The sequence below is a fragment of the Adiantum capillus-veneris genome, chromosome 18, assembly GCF_014529385.1.
Source record: "Adiantum capillus-veneris isolate H3 chromosome 18, ASM1452938v2, whole genome shotgun sequence".
Lineage (NCBI taxonomy): Eukaryota > Viridiplantae > Streptophyta > Polypodiopsida > Polypodiales > Pteridaceae > Adiantum > Adiantum capillus-veneris.
The window spans coordinates 14,855,668-14,864,338 of NC_140948.1; the positions used below are offsets into that span (position 1 = coordinate 14,855,668).

Genomic DNA, 8,671 nt, shown 5'->3' on the forward strand with positions numbered 1-8,671 from the left:
TTATTTACATTAGGCCTTGTGAACAAAAGATTTTTACATTGGTAGTGGCCTTTATTAGCAGAAAAAACATAATTTTGAAGCCAAAAATTAGCTTATTCACACTAGAAAAATGCAGTTAAGTGCCCAAATGTACTTGATTTTACTTTTTTTATCACGAATTCTTATTAGTGGCCTTGTTTGAAAATTGAAAGAATTTAAAATTAGTTACCCTTTGTGCACTCAAATCATTTGCATTGCTTGTGCACTTAACTTTTTTCCCTCAAACATCTGCATATCTGCATGCCTCCCACTCTACTAATGGTAGTCAAAGAGTGTAGGGTGTTGGACTGCCGTGCATTGGTGAGAAAAATGTGCCTATGCATATCCTTGATTGGCTCTACCATGTTATTGAAGTCAATGCAATTTAAAGAACAATGCGGTGCAGAAGAAAGGTCTTGAGCAATTTTCCCAGGGTTATCCGATGTTGAGGCTTGTTGTTTTCTTTTGCAGAAGAGCAATTCTTGTAAATGGTAAGCCCTTTGCTTGATTGTCATGGTTGTTTGTGAAGGAGTAGCGGCAGCGGTGGAGCGTGCAATGCGTAGCTTGGAGTGTGTGTGTGTGTGTGTGTGTGTGTGTGGAGAAGGGAGAGAGAGGACTCTGTGTACTTGGTGGAGCGCAAGATAATGCACAGGCTCCTTATTCTTTTAGGATTATAAAGCAAAGAATAGGTTAGTGGTACAAAGGTTAATGGGTTAGTTGGCCGCCCGGCCAGTTGGCCTGCAACCCAACAAACTCCCACTTGAAGACCAACGCAGCCCAAGTGGCGTATATATACAAGTGTGAAGCTGTGTGGTGGCTTCACCCTATACCCATTAACTCGTTGCAGTGTGTAAACCGCTCCAATGATAAACCTTTTGTCAAAGCATCTGTTGGGTTGTCGTCAGTGTGTACCTTGACCAAATCAATGAGCTTCCTGGCCAAGAAATCTCTCACGAGATGATCCCTGACATTTATGTGTTTCGACTTGGAGTGAAACACAGGATTCCTTGCCAAAGCAAGAGCACTCTGACTATCACAATATATCACTGGAGACTATGCGATCCCAAGATTTCTAACCAAGTGAGATAACCATACAGCCTCTTTGCTTGCATCAGACAATGCTACGTACTCTGCTTCCGTGGTGGAAGACGACATACAATCTTGAAGACATGATCTCCAAGACACTGCTACTCCAGCAAATATGAAGACATAGCTAGATGTCGATCTCCGATTGTCAACACAACCCGTATAGTCCGCATCCGCATAGCCCACAATGGATGCATCACTGTTTCCAAAGCGTAAACACTTGCTAACCGTACCCTTCAAGTACCTAAGAATATGCTTCACTGCGTCCCAATGCTTCCTACCAGAATTTGCCATATACCGGCTCACCACTTCCATTGCAAAAGCAATGTCTGGCCTTGTGGCTACCATGGCATACATGAGACTGCCTACTGCCGAAGAATATGGTACCTTAGCCATTTCTGCTCGCTCAACATCATATTTGGGTGCATCTTCCTTGCTACGTTTCAAGAATTCCTGCATTGGGGTACTCAATGCTTTCCCCACTGTATATTGAAACATTGCAAGACTTTCTCAATGTAGGTTTCCTGAGATAACTCAAGAATACGATGTTTGCGGTCCCTCTTGATCCGCATGCTGAGAAAGTGCTTAGCATCCCCCAAATATTTCATCGCAAAATTGATGCTAAGTGTGTTCTTCAAATTAGCAATCTCATAAGTGGATTTCCCAGGTATAAGCATATCATCAACATACAAAACTAGAATACTAAGTGAACCATCATCTAGCTTCTTTGTGTATAAGCAGTGATCCTCTTCGCTCCTCTTATACCCTTGAGACCTCATACAAGTGTCAAACTTATGATACCACTGCCTTGAACCCTGCTTTAGGCCATAAATTGCCTTCTTGAGCTTACATACTAGCTCCTGACGGTCTGCATCTTCCTGAATGAACCCTTCAGGTTGTTGCATATAGACATCTTCATCGAGATCCCCGTGAAGGAAAGCTGTCTTCACATCCATTTGGACAAGCTCCATGTCCTCAATCGCCACAAGACCAAGTATGGTTCTAAGTGTTGTCATCTTGACTACAGGTGAGAAGATTTCATCAAAGTCGACTCCCTTTTCTTGCTTTAACCCTTTCGCTACAAGTCTAGCCTTGTACTTTGGATTGGGATCACCCGAGGTAAACTTCTTCTTGTAAACCCATTTGCAAGGTAAAGCTTTTGCATTTAGTGGCAGTTCTACCAAGTCCCAAGTGTCATTAGCCACAATCGAGTTATACTCAGATTGCATAGCCTGCTTCCACTTCAGCTTGTCATCCGTTATCATAGCCTCTTGGTAGCAGCTTGGCTCACCGTAGTCAGTCAACATGATGTAATCAAGACCTGGTTCAAAACGCTCAGGTGGACGAGAGACTCTAGTAGACCGTCTCAGCCCTTGACTGCTGCTATCCACTCCCGCTGGAGCATTGCTAGTGGAAGGCTCATCACTAGCACTCTGAGTTGATTTCACTGTCTCTGAGGCAACATCCTCAAATGTAACTCTCCGAACCTCTATCTCTTTCATAGGTTTCTTATGCATCTTTGACTCATTGAAGATCACATGTGAGCTACGAATGATTTTACGAGATTCTGGGTGCTAGAGACGATATCCCATCTCTCCATATGCACCATATCCAACGAAGATACATTTTTGTGACTTTGGCTCTAAGTTCTGTCTAAGTTGTTTGGGCACGTGAGCATAAGCTTCACAACCAAAGACACGTAAGTGTTCATAGTGGGGCTTGCGTTTAGACCATGATTCCTCTGGAATCTCATAATTCAATGGCGTACTAGGTGAACGATTGATAATGTGCAATGTTGTCAAGAGGGCTTCTGCCCAAAAGCCCTATGTAAGATTTGCCATCGAAAGCATGGCTGTGAATCTCTCCTGAATCGTATGATTCATACGCTCAGCAACTCTGTTTTGAGCTGGTGTATATGGCGCAGTAAACTGCCTTTTAATCCCCCTACAGGCACAAAAATTCTCAAACTCCTTGGAGACATATTCCCCACCATTGTCAGTCAGTAACCTCTTGAGTTTCTGGCCAGACTGATTTTCAACGAGTGCTAAGAATTTCTGGAACACTGAGAGAACTTGATCCTTGCTTTTCAAAGGATATGCCGACACCTTACTAGTAGAGTCATCTATAAACGTCACAAAATAGCTAGCTCCCCCTAGAGGATTGGTTGACATAGGACCACATACATCACTATGTACTAAATCTAGAGGCTCAGCTCGCTTTTGACCTAATGGTAAGTACACTGACCGAGTCTATTTGCCATAAATGCAGTGTTCATAGATAGGAAAGTCATCATACGACAAAACAAGCAAGTAGCCAAAACAAGTCAGGGTTCTCATTCCTTTTTGGCTAATATGGCCTAGCCGACAATGCCACAACTCAGTAGACGGCAGCTCGGCTATAGATATGTAATCATGACCAACATTTGACACATGCATGGAATAAAGAGTATGATGCTTCTCACCTCTAAGTACAACAAGATTCCCTTTGCGTACCATCCACAAACCATTGCCAAATGTGGTGTTGTAGCCCAAATCATCAAGCTGACCAACAGATATCAAGCTTTTTGTCAACTTGGACACATGTCTGACATTGCATAAAGTAAACTGCGTGCCATTCCTCAGATGCAATTTCACGTTTCTGACACCCTCAATGTCTAGTTCATACGCATCACCAAGTCGCACTTTGCCACGAGAGTGAGAGTAAGTAGAGAACCATTCTCTATGTGATGTCACATGGAAACTCGCACCAGAATCTACTACCCAATTATGTGCAAACTATGCATCTTGTGTAACAAGAGCATCAATAGGTAGATCTGATGTGAAGATCAACACATCAGAATCAAGTGGCATGTCATCCTCTGGAAGAGTCTTAACAACAGGAGCATTTGGAGACTCTATGACATTGATCTCCTCTAACTTAGCTTTGCCCTTGTTCGAATCGTCAGACTTTTGAGACTTAGAAGTCTCACCAAATTGCTTTTCCTTTTTACTTTTCTGCCATTTCTTGAAATCCTTTTTCACGTGCCCTTTCTTATGGCAATGATAGCACTCAACATTACGCATGGATCCCCGAGACCTACTGCGTGAGCCTCCACGGTCCTTGCTTTGGGCACAACCTTGAGTGCGACCCCTCTGTCTATCAGTAGCAACATATACATCACCATCCTTCTTGCCTTCGAGAGATTTTTTACGAATCTCCTCAATGAACAGGCTTCCAATGACATCATTGTACACTAGACCAGTACTAGGTGCTGAGTTGCTAATTGCAGTACAGAACATATCCCATGACGAGGGTAAGCTGCATAGCATAAAAATACATCTAATCTCCTCATCAAAGACCAAACCATGAGTGGTCAACTGAGTAAAGATTATGTTAAACTCATTTATGTGAGTAGAAATAGTGCCCTCTTCCTTCATGCGAAGGTCAAACAACTTTTTCATTAAGAAAACCTTGTTTGTGACACTCTGAGTCTCATAACTTGAGCATAACTTGTCCCATACATCTATAGCAGATCTCTCTCCAACTATGGTGAAGTACACAGACTCAGCCAAATGCAAACAAATAGTAGGTTTGGCCTTAGCATCAAGCTTCTCCCACTTTGTATCCGTATACTCGCCCTCTGGGCGCTCCATGACGGGATCCAGTTGTCCTTTTTGGATAAGAACATCCTGGATTTGCTCTTTCCATATTGCAAAGTTTGTACCATCAAACTTTGTGATGTTATAAACATCCTTCTCTCCACTAGATCCCATAACTTCAAAGTGGGAAATAATATGGCGACAGGCATAGAATCATCATCTTTGTATCTATCTTCTCCTTCCCTATGTTATTCTCAACATGCATTGAAGCATGGTTGTAGAAAACACCTGAACTGCAGCAAAACATAAAATTGTCAAAACTTTTTTCACTTTGAAGTCTAAATTTTTAGCATTTCAAAATTGTCAAAATCATTAAAAAAATTTACTTTGGCATCTCAAAGATGCTTATTGTGACAACTTTGTGAAATTTTGCTTCTATAATGTTTTGCAATGAATCAACAACTATTTCATCCATGTTTTGAGATGGATCAACATTGAACTCTCAAGAGATAAATTGTATATATTAAAATATCTTTTTGCTTATGTTAGATCTATTGATATTTCACATATACAATCAAACTTTATGCATCACACAAAGTTTAATTCTATACTTGAAGTAGACCAAGATTTGTAGGAGACAAAGCTGTTGGTTTTGAGTCTTAGATCTCTATCCATAAATCTCTTATCATTGTTTAATACATGAAAGAGATAGAAGGTTTGTTGTTTTATTTAAAGATAAAGGTATAAATATTTTTATGTCAAATATTGCTTGATTGTAATCAGTTTACTAATCTTCTCACTTATGCACGCTAAATGCATTTTGATACGTTTTTACATATGCAACTCCTTTAAAAGATAATTTTATAAAGCAAAAATATTATGATTTTATCCATCATAGAGATATCTTAATTTCATATACAATTTAGAGTGTTTTATGTATTGTTTGATCAAAATAAGTAATTAAACAAGATAAGTATATATAGTTATAGATTTTGTTTGTTACTTATGTATGTCCCTTTTTTTATTTTCTCCTTTATGAAATGGATGACTTATTGATATTGATGATTATTACTTCTTGGATTTTTTAATACAGTCAAAGTCTTGTTTCATTGTGATTATCTTTTGTTTCATTGTTTGGTGATATATAATGTTGTTTCATGTGGATGGACTGCCAAGCCTCACACTTATCTTATTGCAGACGTAGCGAGAACCACGAACATAATTGTCAATCCATGGGATGAATCTGAACTGACTAGTCCGTGGAAGCTACGAGAGAGTGTCGATCTCCCGAAAAACATATCTATCTATCTTTTGTAGAAGCTACACTCAAACATACCTCCTTATCAAAAGCTAGTCGCTAATCGATGAACTGATTGTGCTAGTTCCTTGGGCTTATCACTTCCAATCCTTATCAAATTGATAGGACAAGTAGTCAAGACCTAGATACACTCACCTAGGACCTTAACTTGCACTTTAGGTGTCTTGCAAAAACCGCGATTAATTACAGTAGTGCATTTTTTACCTGGTTGTTTTTGGTGCAGATTGTTATGGGAAGCTTAGCAATGATGCCCTAACACCTCTCCTATAACTAATTTCCAATTTTAGTGCTTCTTTCTTGTGTTATGAACTAAATTAGGAAGAGGGTTGGTGACAACAAATGCGATGAAACAGCTACAATGGCTTACCTCTTTGCGTAGAGCTTTCACCTAGGAGTGCGTTGATGCAAACGGTTCGCAAAACAAGCATTCCAATAGGGAGATAGGACTTCATGAAGACAGAGAGAGAAGCACAATGACTGCACGTATGTATTTCATTATCCAAAAAACTTGAGAAAATCTTTACAAAAGTGGCTTTTATACCTTAGCCAAGGTTTTTATGTCAAAATTGACTCACATGAGCCCTAGAGATAGACTAAATTGGGTACAACTTGGAAGCATATAGCCCCAGCTCCATTTTACAAGGTAATTCACTAATTGTAGGCTAACCAGCTTCTAGATTATACCAAAAATAATGAATTACAAAATAGGGCTCATAAAAAATGCCTATTACAAAGTATTTCCGAGCTGATGTTGGCTTGCTGCTAAGCTTACTGCTAACGTTTCTCCCCCCCCTAACGTGTGTCGTCCTGTGGCACACTCAAAAAGGTACAAACTAGTACTCGGGTTGACGCTTTGTCGCTCGTTCCTTGAGGACTTCCAAAGCTTTTTGATATTTGATGCGACGTTCTTTATCTGGTACTTCAAGAAACTGCAAAATTACTTTGTTTCGTAGCTCTATTTCTGAGTATCCCATGAACCTTGCTGAGAGGTTGTGCAAAATGGGAGCAAAATATTTGTTTCGCCATGTGAAGAAGCCTGTGTAGAAGGCTGCTTTGAAAGCTAGCATATGATATGATGGTAAAAACATACACCAAGCGTAGAAGCTGAATAATATATCTTCTGATGGTTGGCTGCTTAGATCAAAGCATAGGCCTTGATTACCTTCAAGAAAAGATAGCCATGGGGTGTTTTCTATTGAGGCTCATTGAAGGCCTTGTATGCATGTGAGCAAGGTTTTGCATATTTTGACAAGCATTGCACAAGAGAGATTAAGGATACTTTTGAAAAAAAGTATTGTCACTAATAGTGCTTTAATAGTGCTTTGACCATGTATTCCTCTGTTGGTTGGGCGCCTTGTGGTGGTGGTAGCCTTGGGTAGTTGAGCCATGTGGACTTTGACTTTACTAGTGCTTCATGGTCTTTCCAACTGCAAATTCTAGGTACGGGGCAAAATGTCAAATCTTTTTGCAGTGTAAGTGGGGCTCTTGCATATAGTATAAGGTATCTGTCATGCTTATTTAGCCAGTTTTGCCGCGTGTACTTCAGCTGTGTCTCTTCCTTCCTGCTCTTTTATCAGCTTCTCTTTAATCTGTAATAATTTAACTTTGATTAATGGAAAGGGTAGTGTTGGCTGGTGCCATTGCATGTTGAGTTGCTGAGACTGGAGCTGGGTAGCATTGACTGAATGTAGCAGTCTCTACTCCCATTCCATAGCTTCTCTCCACTGTAGATCTGTCTCTTGAAGAATCTAATTTTTTAGCTTTTCTTCTTCACTGTGAGTAAGTGGCAACAACTTCTCTTTATCAAGTGATCTCGAACTTAGTGAAAAGTCCGATAGATCCACTTGTGGATGTTCCATTGTCATCTCCGCAAAGGTGAGCTCTAGGTCTTCCAGAGTTTGCTGTGTAGATGGGCCCGCCTCTGCATGGCTTTCTTCTATTGGGCGGTCTCTTGCCTGCAGGTTAGCTTTCTTCAGTTCTTATATCTCCTTGAGCAGAGCCTCTTCTTTGCATATGAATCAAGGTGAGGTCCTTTTCTGCTTTTGCTCTATTTTTAGCTCCAATGCTAGCTCTTCATTCTTTTTTTTCTAGAGACTTATACACTTCATCATCGCTTTTCAGGGTCGTCACAAATTGATCCGCCCTGATTTGTTGTAAGAGAGTTGCTTGCGAGGCAATCCTTGCTTCTAAGTAGTCTAAGCTGTGACAACATTGACCTGCACTTGTGCTCTTTGTAAAGATAAATTTGTGGTCTTTAGTGCAGCAGTCACTTCTTGTAACTTTTTCTCCTGCTCTTCATAAGCATTGGATGTGTCCATTAGGAGCCTTGTCAGTTGCTCTACTTCGTCTTGTTGCTTTCTGTGTGACAGTTGTTTGCTAGCTTGGTCTTGTTTTAGATTCTCAACTTCAGTTTGTAGATTTACCAAGATCTTCATCTTTCTTTTAAGTTCTAGCTGTAGCTGTTCTACTCTTTGAAAAATGTAGTTGATCATCAATGTATGTTACCTGCTGAGTTAGTGTTAATACTTTGTCAGATTTGTCAGCAACCTCATCTCGAATCCTGCCCATGATGTGCACCACTTTTGCAACCATTGTATCAACGTTGGTGGCCTCTTTAGGAATGGTTAGCTCTTTGGGAATGTCAATTGCAGGGGCTTCAAGTCTTATCAAT

The 8,671-nt window shown here is 40.3% G+C and overlaps 1 long non-coding RNA gene and 1 pseudogene across 1 annotated transcript; one reads left to right on the forward strand and one right to left on the reverse strand.

Annotated features, from left to right (window-relative positions):
- Nucleotides 1–1,071: 1,071 nt before the first annotated feature.
- LOC147435257 (secreted RxLR effector protein 161 pseudogene) lies at nt 1,072–1,398 on the reverse strand (annotated as a pseudogene).
- Nucleotides 1,399–6,693: 5,295 nt separating this feature from the next.
- LOC147435258 (uncharacterized) lies at nt 6,694–8,327 on the forward strand. The gene is made up of 2 exons (XR_015185034.1): nt 6,694–8,023; nt 8,122–8,327. It is a non-coding gene; the product is annotated as an uncharacterized LOC147435258 (long non-coding RNA).
- The last annotated feature ends 344 nt before the right edge of the window (nt 8,328–8,671 follow it).